The 6,725-nt window shown below is 44.4% G+C and overlaps 1 protein-coding gene across 15 annotated transcripts in view; it reads left to right on the top strand.

Moving 5' to 3' along the window:
• Window positions 1-6,725, top strand: part of PHACTR1 (phosphatase and actin regulator 1) — a 586,860-nt gene that overhangs the window by 181,830 nt on the left and 398,305 nt on the right. The gene's annotated exons all lie outside the window — the stretch shown is intronic.

Below are 6,725 nucleotides of genomic sequence, written 5' to 3'. Positions count from 1 at the left end.
TTTTTTTCTAATGCTGCGTTAAGGTTCAATTGCTTTCATTCATAAACTGGAAAGTGAATCCCTGGACAGGTTTAAGATACATGCAAGATGATCTTGTGATCCCTTCATTATTATATACTATATGATTTGTTTACTACTTGCATTTTGGGGGGCCCCTGCTTCCTCCTCCCTTGTGACCTGCTGTACCCCCAGCCTCTGAAACCTTCAGCATGATCATACTGCTAATATCTTTCAACCAGTCTGTCAGCCACTCTTTTCCAGCCCTCTGACTGATCAAAGGCAAAAAAAAAAAAATACAGTTTGATTTTCTCTTCTCTTCCTCCACCATGACTGCAGATGCTACTTCTCCCACAGGGACAAACAGCTCTCCATACAGGCAGTTCACTCAAGGCTGGAGCCCTTTGCTAAGTCAAGTGTCACATGGGCCTCCATATTTAGTAAAGCAGCCCTGTTCCTTCAGGGAAAGAAGATTCCAGAGCCCCTCTATTTATCTGATGTCAGCTGTACTCTCTGCTGAGCACGGGCAAAGGAGAGAAGACACCTTAGGCTGACGATTACATGTCTGTGAATGAGCTCACATTAATGGCAATTTGCAAGGGAACACATCACCCACCGGCCGATTGTGAGATTTTTATTCGTCTCTTTACTTTTTAAGCATTCTCGCCATCTCGTGGCTACTTTCAATATTGCATTTGAATGATTCGGCACAGGTTCAACCACCTTGCAAATCATTAACTCATCTATTCAATGAATACTTTTTGAGACTCTAATATCTCAAGTTCTTACACAGAAAAACAAGCAAATAATAAGAAAAGCCTGGGAGAATGAATGTAATTATTTTTCATCACACTTTAAACCTCAGTAGTCAGGCTTGTCGCTGCCAGGTTTCCAGAGGCATCAAAAGTTTTCATTTGGGCAGGGCACAGTGGCTCATCCCTGTAACCCCAGCACTTTGGGAGGCCAAGGCAGGGATCACTTGAGGTCAGGAGTTCGAAACCAGCCTGACCCACATGGCGATAACCCATCTCTCCTAAAAATACAAAAATTAGCTGGGTGTGATGGCGCACACCTATAATCCCATCTACTTGGGAGGCTGAGGCACAAGAATCATTTGAACTCGGGAGGTGGATGTTGCGGTGAGCCAAGGTCACACTGCTGCACTCCAGCCTGGACGACAGAGTGAGACTCCTTCTTAAAAAAGAAACAAAAAATCTTGTCACGGACTTTTCTGCCCAGCCATGTTCCCACCTTTAACCACATGCTAGAGTTAGACGGGTTCTGCTATGTGATAAGTCATTTAACGTGTTTCCATTAGGGCTAAAAGACATCTGAGAAATGGAATCAAACATCTGTCTTCTGTACCTAGAATTACATGAGGAATAAATGCCCAGCCTAGGAAAAAAATATCCAAAAGGGAAAATTTTAAATCATTTAAAATTCATCACACAGGGATAACTATCTTGATTAATATTTTTAAATGTAAAGCCTCCATAGTTTTGTGCTTATATGTTATAAAATATGCTGTTTTTAAACCTTTAAACAATGTGGACATCTCTTTCTTGTTCACTACTTTATGCCTACAGCCTAGATTACTGTTTGTAACCTAGATTACCAGGGTTTCTCTATAAATACTTGCTAAATGAATGAATGTAACTAAACTAATCTGCAGAATTGCTTTTAATATCTGTATAATCTCCTACTCTTACAATATTCAATATATATTTAACTAATATACTCTACTCTTGTCTGATATTATGATTCTTTCTTTTTCTTTCTTTCTTTCTTTCTTTTTTTTTTTTTTGAGATGGAGTGTCTCTCTTGTTGCCCAGGCTGGAATGCAGTGGTGCAATCTTAGCTTACTGCAAACTCTGCCTCCCAGGTTCAAGTGATTCTCCTGCCTCAGCCTCCTGAGGAGCTGGGACTACAGGTGCACGCCACCATGCCCAACTGAGTTTTTGTATTTTTAGTAGAGATGGGGTTTCGCCCTGTTAGCCAGGCTGGTCTCGAACTCCTGACCTCAGGTGATCCACCCACCTCAGCCTCCCAAAGTGCTGGGATTACAGGTGTGAGACACCGTGTCCAGCTGATTCTATTTTTACTGTTAACAAAACTATAATAGGCAAAGGTAGTGGACTTTGATGAGTTTTACTAGATAGTGACATGATAAAGGGTTCCCTCAGTCAACCTTGTGATTATGAGAGCAGGTACAGCAACAGTGGTAACTGCTTTCTGAACAGAATACAAGTTCTGCTACAGAGGACTGCATGCACCTGCACATTGTATCCATCAAAATGAAACCAAAGTGACATCATCTTCATCAGAACTCTAAATATTGACTCTCGAGCCTAGCTGTAAGTTAGCATTGCCTGGGGGAATTTCAGAATTAGGGATGCCTGGGTCCTATGCTCCAGAGATTCTGACTTAATTGGTCTGGGTGGGTCTCACTCACAAGGATTTTCCAGAACTCCTGGGTAGTTCTAATGTACAGCCAGGACTGAGAAACTCGGCTTTCAATAGAATTTACCCACAGAGATCATGTCAGGGAGACCTCACTAAAATACTTGTTTCTAGTGAAAAAGCCCCCTGTGTGTGTGCAGCTCCAGATAAACACACAATGCCATGTGTATTGTGGCTCCTCAGATACAATGCTGCGGGTTCCATGCTAATGCTGACTGGAACCCTTCAAACCTACTTTAGGGAATTAACAGAATTAATGCAAATGGAGCAAACGCCTAGTAGATAGCATGTCAGTACCACATGATTTTACGTCAGGCGTAACCCTTGTGTACATAAAAACATAAACTACACATTGCTATTGTAATACAGTGAACCCATTAACAGCATTACCCTTGCAACTCAACATGAGTATCAGAAGAGGCTTCAATTGTAGGGCAGAAGAAATTAACTTGGGAACTACATACATACACTGTAATCGATTTAGCACCATTTGATAGCATTGTTAGGGCGTTTCTTCTCTCAGTTTCTTCAGAAACAGAGAGCACATATTCCTCTGACAGTTCCCTTCACCTGCTAACTCTCAGTTCTCACTTTATGTTTACCAGACTTCTGAGCTATCCCCTCTGAACTGAGCATGCCCAGATCATGAAGCCTCAGCCCCACTCTATGGTACAATTAAGTGTTTCACAGGGGATGGAAATGCCAGACAGTCCCATGGGACAGAAAACACCATAGGGCATTGGATGGAATCCCTGCTCCCTGGGAGATTCTAGTTAATAATAAGAGTTAACAGCAGAGAAACATTCTCCAGTACTGAAAGCAGTATTAAACATACGTCTTTAGGGAATAAAGTGTCTCCTTTAGAAAACTACAGTGAACTGATGGTCCATTATATGTTTTTCTTCCCACACAATTGGTTTTGATCTGTGTGGTTCTTTCTTGCCTTTTAACTTTCCTTCTTGTATTTTTTGGCGGGTCGGTGGGTCTCTCTAGAGAATTAGAAAGGTCAGTTATCTCCAATGTGCTAAGGGTAGAATTCAAAGTAAGGTAGCTGGAAATTCCATTGATGCCTTCTTAATAGCGAAGTTTAAGCTCCCAGCTTGCTTTCTCGAGCAGTTCACTGTCACAAGGAGTTCCATCTAAATCCATCACTGGATCCTGGCAGGTGTGGAAAAGTTGGACCAAAATAAAAGTTATCTAATAAGGCCAGGCACAGTGGCTCACGCCTGTAATCCCAGCACTTTGAGGGGCAGAGGCAGGTAGATCACAAGGTCAGGAGTTCGAGATCAGCCTGGCCAACATGGTGAAACCCTGTCTCTACTAAAAATACCAAAAAAATAACTGGACGTATTGGCGCATGCCTGTAGTCCCAGCTACTCGGGAGGCTGGGGCAGGAGAATTGCCTCAGCAATTGAACCCAGGAAGCAGATGTTGCGGTCAGCAGAGATCACTCTACTGCATTCCAGCCTGGGTGAAAAAGCAAGAAAAAAAAAAGTAGAGATGATCACATACATTCTTTTTAAAGGGGCCATTTCTGAAAACAACATGTAATTAAACTGAATAATAATGAGAATCCTCGCCAGCCTTGGTTTCTGTGTCCCTTTGTTGTGTAGAGGACGTGGAAAATATGTCACAACCTTGTCTCTTTCACTTCATCTCCATGTGAAGAGGAGAGTCAGTGGTGTCGATGTCATTAAGTCAAATGATCCCATAGAAAATACTCATTCTTGCAGCGCAAGAGGCTCATCCTCCCGCTTCAAGCCCATCCTGACCCTCTGGCCACAGACTACCCATCCCGCCTCTTCTGGGGATGTCCTCTATCATCCTTCTGCTTCTGCTAGTGTTTTCCACTGAAATTGAGCATGCCACAAAATAAAGCTTCCACCAATCGTGCATCGTCTCATTATTGCTGGAGGCTACCACCCTAACTCCCCCTACTCTGACACACACAGACTTCACCTAATTTATCACGCCCACTTCCCCTCTTTTATTTATATCCTCAATTTGGCTGTAGCCTCTCCCATTCCACTACGTCCTCTCCAGCCAGAATGACTTACTGTGTCTTTGTTCTAACATGCAGCAGGCACTTTGTAATCTTTATCCTGCTGAACCTCGGGGGCAGCATTTAGCACTGTGGACCACTCTCTCCTTGAATCACTAATTGTATTTGACCTCAGGCCACCGCATTCTCTTAGGGTTTCTCTTTTTCCTACTTCTCTGTCCATTTTTGCCCTGTCTCCTTGCCTTTGTTCTCCGAAACTTTACAGTTACACACTATCCTGCCCTCTCCAGTTTTCCCTTCTCCCTAAAGCTTCCCTGCCTGAGGGGTCCATCCACTCCCTCAGCTCCAGATACCAACTGGGAGCTGATGACTCTAAAAGCTCCACTTCATTCGAGATTGCCCTCCTGAGTCCTAAAACCATGTGGCCAATAGACCCACATCCCAACATGTCCCTGGCTCAGCCTCCACTCACCCTCAGCCCACTTCTGTAGTTCCTGTCTCCACCAGCGGCAATGCCAAGAGCCTATTTACCAGACCAGAAACCTGGCAATCCTCCTTCGTGAGCACACGGCTGACTCCTGTCAAATCAACTTCCTAAATGTCTCAGACATATCTGCCTTCTTCCATCTTGGTCGCTACTAGATTTTTTTTTTCTGAGATGGAGTTTCGTTTCTGTTGCCCAGGCTGGAGTGTGTAGTAGCATCATCTCGGCTCACCACAACCTCCACCTCCCGGGTTCAAGCGATTCTCCTGCCTCAGCTTCCCGGGTAGCTGGGACTACAGGCATGCACCACCACTCCTGGCTAATTTTGTATTTTTAGTAGAGATGGAGTTTCTTCATGTTGGCCAGGCTGGTCTCGAACTCCTGACCTCAGGTGGTCTGCCCACCTCAGCCTCCCAAAGTGCTGGGATTGCAGGTGTGAGCCACCACACTCGGCCAGCTGCTGCTACTTTTAATGCAGGCTACTGATGTTGACTCCCACTGGGACCACCTTGGCCAGCTCCTGGCAGGGCGCACTGCTTGCATTCCTCCAGATCCAGTCTTGTGCTGCAGCCAGAACACTCTGTCTCTCTCTCAACTGCAATCTGTCCTCATTGTCAGGACATCCCCATCAATGTCAGAATGTAAATCCCTTAGCTTATCCTCCGTGAGGTTCTCTGTGATCTACCTTCTTGCCTTCCAGCCTTCAGTATATTGGTCAGCTCCCCTGCGCTGCAGCTGTGTACCCAGTATTTGCAGTTCCTTCAACTTGCCTCCCTGTATTTCACCCTGTGCCCTTTGCACGTGCTGTTCCCCCAGGCCTGCCCCAAATGTGCTTCCACCAGCAAAGCTACCCCACTCCACTTCTGGCCTACGCCTCCTCATATGCAGCCTCCGTGGTAAAGCCTCCCTTGGTCCCCAATATCTGTGACAGTGGACCCCTGCATTCTCCCAGAGCACCTGTGCATGCCTCCCTTGCATCACTTCTTATATTGGACTGAAATTGCTGCTTGTCTGTGGTTTCCCCACTAATAGGGCTGTACCTTCCTTATAGTAGGGGCTGAATCTTATTCATGATTTGCCCACACCTGTCACATACCTGACATATAGTAAGAGATCAAGAAATATTAATTGTAGCAAGGTTTTACTTTCCTAATGCAGGGTGTTACGGGGAATCATGGTGGAAATAATCATTTTAAAGGCATTAAAGTAGCAAAAGTACCCCAGAGAAAGATGATAGATCAGGCTTTTACCTGTTAATGTAATTTTTAGACATGTCTGTATAGCATAAACTGTTAAAATAGCCCAGCTAATATGGTTCATTTAATTTGTCCACGTGAATGAATAAAATTATAATTAAAGGGTCAGGCGCTGTGGCTCACGTCTGTAATCCCAGCATGGGAGGCTGAGGTGGGCAAATTACGAGGTCAGGAGTTCAAGAGCACCCTGGCCAACATAACGAAACCCTGGCTCTATTAAAAATACAAAAATCAAGCAGGTGTGGTGGATTACACCTGTAATTCCAGCTCCTCTGGAGGCTGAGGCAGGAGAATCTCTTGAAACTGGAGGGCAGAGGTTGCAATGACCCAAGATCCCACCACTGCATTTCAGCCTGGACAACAAGAGTGAAACTCTGTCTTGGAAAACAAAACTATAATAAAAAAAAAAAAAAGATGTGTCTCTATGTAGACATTTGCAAGTATTCATAAAAATCAGACACTAAAGCAATAAAGCAGCCAGCGACGAAAGGGGCAGGATAGTTCCAGGTACTGGCCTCTCCATGTG

This window comes from Callithrix jacchus, chromosome 4, assembly GCF_049354715.1.
Source record: "Callithrix jacchus isolate 240 chromosome 4, calJac240_pri, whole genome shotgun sequence".
In the NCBI taxonomy this organism is placed as follows: Eukaryota; Metazoa; Chordata; class Mammalia; order Primates; family Cebidae; genus Callithrix; species Callithrix jacchus.
This window is presented reverse-complemented; position numbering and strand designations above follow the sequence as displayed.